This window comes from Pygoscelis adeliae, unplaced genomic scaffold (assembly GCF_000699105.1).
Source record: "Pygoscelis adeliae isolate BGI_AS28 unplaced genomic scaffold, ASM69910v1 Scaffold140, whole genome shotgun sequence".
Taxonomy (NCBI): Eukaryota; Metazoa; Chordata; class Aves; order Sphenisciformes; family Spheniscidae; genus Pygoscelis; species Pygoscelis adeliae.
Window position 1 is genome coordinate 719,420 of NW_008824044.1, and position 10,937 is coordinate 730,356.

The window sequence follows — 10,937 nt, forward strand, 5'->3', positions numbered from 1 at the left end:
GAGTTCAAAAAGAGCTATTTTTTAATTTTAAGTTCAGAATTTCCAGTTTGCACAAGTTATCTTTAAGCGACTACTGAAAAGTTTGGAGTTTTTTAAGACAGAAAGAAAAAAGAGTGTTCCCTGTATGCTTAGAAGTAGAGATGGTCTTAAACGATCATTCTGGAAAGCTAACTTTCAACTGTGGTTTGAAGCTACCTTTATATCCACCAGAGAAGAAAGACATGGGGAGGCCAGGGAACCTGGTCTGCATGCTTTTCTTCTCAGATGACCATGATTCTCCATGTATCTTTGTCCCTAGAAAGAAATTTGAGATTAATTGCACCATTTCCAGTGGTCCTTCGTTCCTTCCTTCCTTCCTTCCTTCCTTCCTTCCTTCCTTCCTTCCCTCCTTCCTTCCTTCCTTCCTTCCCTTGCCTACCATGTATGTGCCTACAGTCATGCAAACATGACTTATATGATCCTCTCCCCACACACTCCATCACTGTCAAAATATTTTGCTCACACTCCTGAGAGAAAGGTTCTTGCAAAGGGCAACTCAAAACCCCAATGTTCAACTCCTCCTAATTACTCCCCATATAAGTCTATCTTCTTCTATTTACTGGGAAAAAAAAAAAAAAAAGAAAAATACTTCAATTTCCATGTCAAAAGTCTGTTATGTTGAATGCTCCCCTCAGACTCTGCATGTTTCTAGGTAAGATCTGAGACAGGAAGCCATAAAAAGTGACTTTTTTGGTGGTTTATGAAGAAAGGTGGATGAGTTTTTCAATAGAACTAGACAAAGTAGGATCATTTGCACAATAGTTGAGATGCACGAAATTTGGACAGAAAAAGCAGAAAAAGGAGAGTTCACAATCAAGATTAAGATAAGATTAGGGACACAGGAGCAATTGCTGGAAACTACAAGACAAGATGATAAACAAAATGGAAGAGCATCTGAAGTATTTGCCAGCATCTGCTGGCAAAAAACAACTGCATTCTGCTGGGCAGAAAGTCATTGAATACTAGTCCAAAATCAGGAAAAAAGCATCATTATAAATATGTTTGCTTTTAAAGTGTCTACACCGGTAAAAGAAATTAGAGCATTTTCATGCTGCCATAATAAGTGTTTAGAACAGGATTATACAGGATTTTCCTTTCATGCAACCACCACTTTCAGGTCTTCCACCTATCCATTAGCAGCTTTGTTGCTTAGCAAAGCCGTTTCCATTCTGCCATCAGATGACTTCCTTGAAACCTCATTTATGAAGGCTATGGCCATATGGTACGCAACATCAAGCTCTGAGAGGAGGCTGAGAAATAGAAATGACTCATCAGCCATGCAGTGTTTCATGTACTTGGCTCCTGGATGAGGCTGCGCTGTGATCTGCAGAGGAAGATTGGTAGAGGCCTGCTGTAGGCTGCATAGAAGCTGTGGGCTGTGTAAAAGAGGCTGAAAAATCTGTTTATTTTATACTTCAACTAGTAAGCTAATGTTGGTTTAGTTTTGGAAGCTCTGCTGCTCCTGACTGATGGGGTGCTGAACATTTAAGGGGTCATCTGTGTCATCTGCAGCGTTTGAGTTGTATTCATATTAGAAACAAAATCTGAAGTTATTAAATAGACTAAGTGTATGTTATTTAACTTTTATCAAGTATAATTGCTTCTCCGATATCTAAATCCAACAGTCTCACCAAATGCTTATGTATATTTTTTCCATAAGATCTGAAATTGAAATATAAGCAAGAGTATATTTTTAAATCAGGGATGTAAAGGCCATAAATGTCTTTTAGGTCTTCCCAAAGCTTGAGCTTTGATCCTTTGTGTCTATAGATCTATACTTGGGGTTTTTTGCTCTTTCCTGATCCTTTCTGTAATGAACATCTCGTTTAATAGTATAGAATTAATTTTTTTTTTTTTTTTGTCAAGGTGAAAATGAAAGAAATTTTTAAAAGTAAAGAAAGCTTAATGGTATATCCATTATTATACAAATCAGAAAAAGGGAAAAAATGTAACGGTAATTCATCTTTACTTCTTCCTTCCGGTTATTAGAAGTTTTATATTAGAAAAGATTCTTGAATATTTGTGTGTTGTGTCCTAAATGTTAAAATATTTTAAGTAATTAATACAGTGAAGTTTCGTTTAATTTTTTCTAGATTATAATAGTTTATAATCCAGTATTAAAAAAAGTGAATACAGCTTGTAAAGGAAATCAAAGTGCATTTTTTACCAAAGCAACCTTGAATATATAGATTATGGTTAGTTCTCATAATGAATATACAAAGTGCATCATCTTACTGATAAAAAAAGCAAAAAGACACAAAACACACAAAAAACCAGGAACAAATTCTGGCAGAAGAAAAAAGGTAAAATTAGTTACTGCTGCCAGAGACTTACCAGATAAAGGTATTGCAGGCAACCACAAGCCACATTTACTCCATTTATGGAGGTCTCTGCACACAAAAATGCTGCTTCAGAATACTAAGCAATAAATTCATTTTTATGCTAAGAATCCATTGCTCAAGCCAGGTAACATGCCGGATAACTACTTTAATAAGAGAGAAATATGAGAAGGAAAATAATTCTTCCTGTTACCTTCGAAAGGGCATGGACCAGAAACAAAATTGTTCTGTGGCAGCTAATACAGTACCAAGTCTGCCTCGTTGTCATCACAAGCAGGGGAAGCCCAGTCAGTTTAAGTAGGCAATCGTGCTCACTTTTGTCTTCTGCCCATTTCCCTTTCAAATTATAACACTGGAAGAAGGACCTGAAATATGGTACCAATAGTCCCTGGTATAGGTGTGGTTTCGAGTTTGTTGGTTTTACTGTGATCAAAGCAGACTGGATTTTATTCAGATACTATGGCAAAGCAGACAATGATCTAATTTAGCTTAGGCAGTCTTCTTGATTGAGTTTGAAACATTGAATTGGCAAAGTGATAGTGGTTTATGTTCACTTTGTTTGGGACAATAGCAAATTTGGGCCAATGCAAGTAATTAAATTGAAATCCTTTTCAGGGAAATTGTTATCTGTATATTCACTTTTTTCAGTCTTTGCTTTTTTAATGGATCAGTGTAATACAGATGATAATTTTTGTTTGTGGGTGGTTTTTTGAGGGGACATGGTAATATGGGAGTGTTTTGTTAGTGGTTTTACAGTATCAACACAACAAATTAAAATGAACAATGACTTGTTTTCTATTTACAAGATTTTATCTAGTGCTATATTTTATCTATGCTTCTATATGGAAGTGTCGTCAACTCTGGTTTTATCATCGGAATAGTCTGTATTCTTACACACCTCTTCTCTTGCATACACATACACAACACCAACACCCCTTTTGTTTTTATACATAACATTTAGAAATCTGGTTGGATTGGCAGTCCTGGAATTGCAAAAAAAAAAAAAAGAAAAAAAAAAGTGATAGCCCCAAGAATAGCATGTATCCCCACTAACTGTAGTCTAATGTTGAGCATGGAAGATGCACATCTGAGTGTCTAACAGCAGCTCTTCCACACCTACCCTGTCCCCAGGCTGGTCTGCAAGCTCCTTCCACTTCCCTTCTGTTAGCTCAGGTGCTTATCTGACTCAGGGAGTCAATTCAGTTTGCTAATTTGGGGGAAAAAAAAAAAAAAAAAAAAGCCTAGCTAAAAGGAAGAGGAATCTGCAGGGTTACTAAGCTGAATTGGTTTACAGAGGCACCAGTGAACAATCAGATCTTCCCAGTTATCCTATCGCGAGGACAGAAGGAAAGAGAATAATTTGCCCTCTGTGAATGCTGAGTATCCTACTCCATCCAGTAGATGATGCTGGTTTTGGTGATCTTTTTAAAGAATCTCAGTGAAGATAATTTTCACACATCAGTATATGAACACAGTTGTTCTCAGCAGCACGTGTCTATCTAACCTCTACACCAGGATGACAATATGCTTACTGTCACATGGCATTGGAATTTAAGACCTGATATTCTTCCCCAATGCCAGCTTTGATCTTCTGCCACTCAGCCTCCACTGAAAACACTCCTGATGTAACTTCTGCACCCACTGTTGTTTGAGTGTATAAAATGGGGGGTTAGGAGCTGTAGATTTTTCATGTTATGACTGCCCATATGAGGGAGGCATGCTAAGGAAGTAGTCGTACCTTTGTAACCCTATAAGTCACTTCTTTCGAGAGCTGCCAGTAAAAACCTATTATGTAATCTCAAAAGAATAAAAATTTATAATGTGTAAAACAATAATTCTAAATAAGATAGCACTAAAGTTGATGTTAACCAGCTGAAGTTAATCAAACATCAGTAAGACTGAAGTATAAATGCATGAAGAAATGATAATGGTGCAAGTTTCATAACTTATTATCATAGGAAATATTCTATGACATTTGTTTTGCTTTAGACAGCAGAGCTGTAAAAATAATGTCATTTTAGATTGTAATCCTTGTAACATTTACCAGAAGATAAACACCTTTATGAAACACTGTATCTGTATTTCTCTTCCATTCTCATTATTTACAAGTCTTGTCTCTAATATTCAACTTAATATAAGTGAATGAGTCATCATGATAGCTTTCTGTCATTTAAAAAAGATAATATCAATGAGTTTATACATTTTTTTTAAAGTTATTAGGAGGGAAATAATGAATGTGCCAAAGAAGACAAATATCAGGCAATGGAACTGGGCTTAAGGAGAGGTTGAAGAGGAAGGTGGCTAAGAAAAAGGCCTGCGAGTCATTTAATCTTTCTCTTTCTTATCTGGAACAGGAGGTTAACAGTATTTCATAGGACTAGTCTGAGGAAAAATATAAATGACAGGGTTGTCCGGCATGGTATTAATAAGAATGTAAATAGAATGAAGAATATCAATGTAAATTGTCTTATAATCAGAAAAGAAAAAAAAACACCTCTGAGGCTGGAGAAAATAACACCATTAGTTTCATAGTGAACTTTTAATTTAGCTTTGCTCTGTAAACAAGTTTGTACTATGTATTTCTTCATGTATTTTTAACCTGATCACAACCCAAACACATACTCATTGAAACATTTCAGGATCGAATATCATCAACAAACACATCAAACATTCTAAATTTTCATTTTAAAATGATGGTTTCAATTTGAAGTATCCTACCTTTGCCAATGCATCTTCAGAGCTTTGTCTGGTTTATGGTTGTTATTTATGTCTTTGTGCAATGGTATAACTATTATTTTCAACTTGTGAAGTATGAGAAATTCAGAGAGACACTAGTGGAGGCTGCCGACCCAAAGATTATATAAAATATTTAGTTAAAATATATGTCTCTTGGGCTCCATTTCAGCACTGCAATTTACTTAATATGACAAAGCTCTTCTATGTTGTAATTCTGCCTAAGTGCATTTGGGTTGAGTCAATAACTGGAGGAGAAAATGGAGAAGAAAATTCCAGAGTTCATCCATAGATGATCCCATGTCATGACACACTGGTCTTTCAGTACATTTTCTTCTGTTTCAAAGTTATGTATAAGCTCAAGTACTGAGGTTCTGAATACGTATGATCATTCATGAACTCATGTACTTTATGTAAGCTGAAGTATAGCCTCAGGTCAGTCATTCATGCAAATACTTAGCTCAATATTGTTCTGTATTTCCAGTCTGAAACTATTGTATGATGTTTCTGTATAATGTTTGTTTAGAAACTTTATAACCCTGTAAAAAGCCAGCTGCTTAATTGCAATACATAGCTGGTGAATTGTTTACTTGGTTCACACAGGTGTTGTGAAACTTATTTTGATTACTGCTTCTAGAGGTCTTTGAAAGTTACAGGTTAATGCTGAAATAGCCTTGCAGTGCTTTTGGCAGGAGAGAACTTCTAGACAAGTAATGCTCACTCTTCTTTGCGGTGGAAACCCATAATAGAAAATGGGGAGTGTTCCACTGCAGGATCAATCTATCCACTGGCAAGCCATGACGAGCTGTAAATACTGCCAAGATTAACAATAAAAACAAGAATGCTGACTTCTTTTTCTTTTCCCCTAAGTCAGAATCTGTGTACTTTTAGGTTTGAGTTTTGTTAACCCAGTTCCCATAAGTATCAGTAATTTCCCATACGGTTCTTGGTTCATTAAGCATATAATGACATTTTTACTGACTCTGATTATTCTCTGAGAATTTTTTAAAGAATTTTGCCAAGCTCTTTGTTAGTCCCTGGGCTCAGAAAACTGTATGTACTTCGATGAAGTAAATCCTAGATTTGGGTCACAAGTCTATTCCTGACATTCACCACTTCAGGAGAAAGTAGGGTGGTTGTGAAAATTCAGACTTGGTTTCAGCGGCAGTTAATAATTCCTCCGACTGGAGCTGTTTTATTTCTTAATTTTATTCAAAAGAAAATATTTTCTTGAATGTAGACTTATTTCATCGGCATTTTTTCAGGGACTATGTCCTGGTTTCAGCTGGGATAGAGTTGTTTTTCTTCCTAGTAGCTGGTACAATGCTGTGTTTTGGATTTATGATGAGAATAATGTTGATAACACACCGATGTTTTAGTTGTTACTAAGTAGTGCTTACACTAGTCAAGGACTTTTCAGCTTCCCATGCTCTACCGACTGAGAAGGCTGGAGGTGCACAAGAAGCTGGGAGGGGGCACAGCCAGGACACTTTGACTGACCCAAACTGGCCCAAGGGACATTCCATACCATATGACATCATGCTCAGTACATAAACTGGGGAAAGCTGGCCGGGGGGCTGCTGCTCAGGGACTGGCTGGGCATCGGTCAGCAGGTGGTGAGCAATTGCATTGTGCATCCCTTGCTTTGTGTATTATTATTATTATTACTAGTACTAGTAGTACTAGTATTTTATTCTATTTCAATTATTAAACTGTTTTTATCTCAACCCATGAGTTTTCTCACTTGTGCTTTTCCAGTTCTCTCCCCCATCCCACTGGGGTGTGGGGGGAGTGAGCAAGGGGCTGTGTGGTGCTCAGTTGCCAACTGAGGTTAAACCATGACAGACTATTACTCATATCCAATAACAGACATTCAAATATTGCAGCAGCATTCAAAAAAATATGCAGCAGGTGCTATTCATTTCCTAAAAGAAAATACTTCATCCTGCCATGAAATCTGAAATTCCACGGCCACTGCCTATTTCTTTCTTGCCAAGTCAACACCTTTTTTACCCACCTCTTCCTCCATCAGCTGCAGGAGTTTACTGTCTCCTGTAGGGTACCTTGCAGGCAGTGAGAGGATGAAATGTAAAACCCTGCTTCTTTGGGGGATGCTTGGGGGATGCTGCAGGTGGTGGTTGTTGCTGGATGTTTACTGTGTCTTTGAATGAAACAGCAGTACAGGGAAAGTCTTTACTATGGTAACAAAGGGTTAGTGCAGCTGCTTGTGGGGGAACAGAACTATTCATCATGTCAGAAACTTTGCAGACAGCATAAAGTTTTGTGGAGTGCGTAGGTAAGTGCTGTGGGTAGGTGAGAGAGCAGAGCTGGCAAGTCCTTGCATAAGAGTGTACCAAATATTTTGGTAGTTGGTGATGTAATTTAAATGCCATTTTGCTATTTGAAAACTATTCACTAGAGCTTGCACTGGAGTTTTGAATGTTTTTGAAGTGGTAGTAGTCATGAGGGCTCTCATTCAGAGCATGGTAGGAAAAATTCAATTCCTCCCTTGCCTGACACAATTTTGAAAACTCTCTTCTCCCTAACCATTGGGCTGGATGATCTTGAATGCAAAAAGACCCTCTCCTAGGGACTAAAACCCACATACCTCAACACATGGATGCATATCCTAACCTAGGATTCTTTCTAACCTCTTTCCTAACCTCTCATTCTTTCCTTCTTAAAAATTTCTGGAATATTTTGTATAATGTTATAATCTTCTTCTAGCTTTCTGTTCATTGTGCTACCTAAAACTCAGATTGAAATCTGCCTTCCTCCTAATATAAAGTAGAAGCTGAACCAAAACTTGTAATAAAAGCTTCACAGAGGTGTCTTATAACAGAGAGAGTACAGTTTATTCTCTGCCAGGAGCCTGCTCCATCCTATGAATCCATCCTAAAGCTGCATACATGAATCCTATGAACACTGTTTTCCCTGTTCTGTTCACCTCATTTATATGTTTGCATGCAAGTATGTTGTATTGTGAACATTTTGATTTAAGCAGCTAGGGTCTGGTTAGTTTGTTTAAATGCAACAAAGCAAAGATGTTTCCATAGTAAGATATCTGAAGATGCAAACCCTCCTGAGAATTTAGCACGTAGGCGCTTTAAAAATCCGTGTAGCCACCCATCTACATTAAAGAGCTAGGTACATATTTCTTAGAAGTCAGGTATCATTTATTTCAACTTTACAAAGTTGCATTTGAATATAAGTGGATTTGCAGGTTGGTGATATAAGTACATTTGTTGGTTTTTTTTTTTTTTCTTTTCTTGTACTTTGCAGAATATTGCATGTTTACAGAGCTATCAAAGTAGTTGGAGAGACACTGTCAAATTGAAATTCATATTTGTTTCCAGAAAATGCAGAAAGTGAAAAGCCAAAGAACTTTCCCTAAACAAAATTGATTATTTGATTGACAGTCTTATTTGCTAAAAGCTGTGGGTGATATGAGTGATAAATTAGGAATTGTTGCTGTAATTATATGGTAGTTGTTGCATGCCTGACTGAACCCTATTCGGCTATTCCCAGCCCTCCCCTTAACTAAACTCTGAGAAGCATTTAATATGGAAGGGAAGTTTTCTTTGGCATTGTGTACATTTAAAACAACTTGCTTGCATAACTGTGCTGGTAGGTTTATGTCATCAAACCCTCTTAACAGAGGAGCAGGTTATGTTGACTTAAGTATTACTAGAAAAATAATTCTCAAGCCAGTTCTCCAATGGGCTTCATTTATTATTAATCTCATATCTGCTATTTTGAGAAAACTATTTCTTGTAAACTAAAGTAACCTATAGAGCTCATTATTATTAGCAAAAATAATAGTTGATGAAGCCACCCGATGCTCTCAGGAGACAGGTATTACTATAATAATTACACTAATGAGTAAAATGAGGCACAGAAAGATTAAGGCCAAACTCAGCTGCGTATGAATTGCCCAAGGTCATAGAGCAATCAGCTGTACGCTGGGAATAGCACAGCAACAAAACAACAACAAAACAAATCCTGAATCACAGTCAATTACTTATTCACAGAAGAATTAACTTCTGAAAAATTTATTTTTCACATGGTTTTCATCAGTCTTTTGAACTATAGTATCATTTTGTGTCTCTTGTCAAGCAAGGCCTTCCTCTGTTTCAGCAACTCTGTTCAGGAGTTCTTTATATCACCCAAGGGAATAGTTAAGGCTTTGTCTCTGATTAATAAGAAACTTCTTTATCAATGATTTACAGAGGGGCACAGTACTTTTCAGAGAATAAGAGAATTATAAAAAAGTAATAATCTGAGAGGGGACCAAAAATTCTCATAATAGTCCTAAAGTTACTCTGTAAATCCCTCCTCTGCTTTTTGTGCTTTGGCTCATCAGGTACCTGTTAGTAGGAAAAAATTAGGTGAAGTTCACCCTTTGTCTTAATTTTGCTTTTTTTCTCTGCTTCCGTTCTTTTTTTATAAAGTTGACAGATGTTTTAACATGAAAATTATCTATAATAATCTCTCTGATTATGTTCAGACTGAAGACAACAGATACTTAGTATCTAAAAAACCAATATCTGAAATGTGGGCATTTTTCCAAGTACAAGCTGTCTTTCGATATGTATTAATCAAAGCCTGTCCAGATAGGGATTGTTTATGTTCCTTTTTTCACTCAGCCTTGGGTTCTTGTTCTTACGTCACTGATATCCCATATGATGCCAGCCATGCTAACAGTTTCTATTTATCAGCTGTGCAGGAATCTGGTTCAGGAGAAATATAAGACAGTAGTACAGACCCTGTACTGTTGATTTTACATTATTTCACTTACTGCAGTAGCTATAGTATATAAAGATATGCAGCTACTACAGTAAGCAAAATAATGTCAGGATAATGCACTGGCACAGTCCATCTCATTAGCTCTCAGGTTTTCAAACCCATTGACTATAGGATCAGAAAAATTGGCATGGGAAGGGACTGCTGGTGGCCAGCTCCCTTAATCTTCTGTTCAAAGCAGGGATAGCATCAAAACTAGATCAAACTACATAGGGTATTAGAATCATAGAATTATAGAATAGTTTGGGCTGGAAGGGACCTCTAAAGGTCATCTAGTAAAACTCCCCTGCCGTGGGCAGGGACATCTTCAACTAGATCAGCTTGCTCACAGCCCTGTCCAGCCTGACCTTGAATGTTTCCAGGGATGGGGCACCTCCTCCACCACCTCTCTGGGCAACCTGTGCCAGTGTTTCACCACACTCAGCATAAAAAATTCCTTCCTTATATCTAGTCTAAATCTAACCCCCTTTAGTTTAAATCCATTCCCCCTTGTCCTGTCACAACAGGTCCTGCTAAAAAGTTTGCCATCATCGTTTTTATAAGCCTCCTTTAAGTACTGAAAGGCTGCAATAAGGTCTCCCCGAAGCTTTCTCTTCTCTAGGCTGAACATAGAATCATAGAATCATTAAGGTTGGAAAAGACCTCTAAGGTCATCAAGTCCAACCGTCAACCCAACACCACCAGGCCCACTAAACCATGTCCCTAAGCGCCTCATCTACCCATCTTTTAAATACTTCCAGGGATGGGGACTCAACCACTTCCCTGGGCAGCCTGGTCCAATCTTTAACCACTCTTTCAGTAAAGAAATTTTTCCTTACATCCAATCTAAACCTCCCCTGGTGCAACTTGAGGCCATTTCCTCTCATCCTATCGCTAGTTACTTGGGAGAAGAGACCAACACCCACCTCACTACAGCCTCCTTTCAGGTAGTTGTAGAGAGCAATGAGGTCTCCCCTCAGCCTCCTTTTCTCCAGGCTAAACAACCCCAGCTCCCTCAGCCGCTCCTCATAAGACTTGTTCTCC

The 10,937-nt window shown here is 37.6% G+C and overlaps 1 protein-coding gene across 1 annotated transcript in view; it reads left to right on the top strand.

Annotated features, from left to right (window-relative positions):
* Positions 1-10,937, top strand: part of DOK6 (docking protein 6) — a 288,055-nt gene that overhangs the window by 214,857 nt on the left and 62,261 nt on the right. The window lies entirely within an intron of this gene.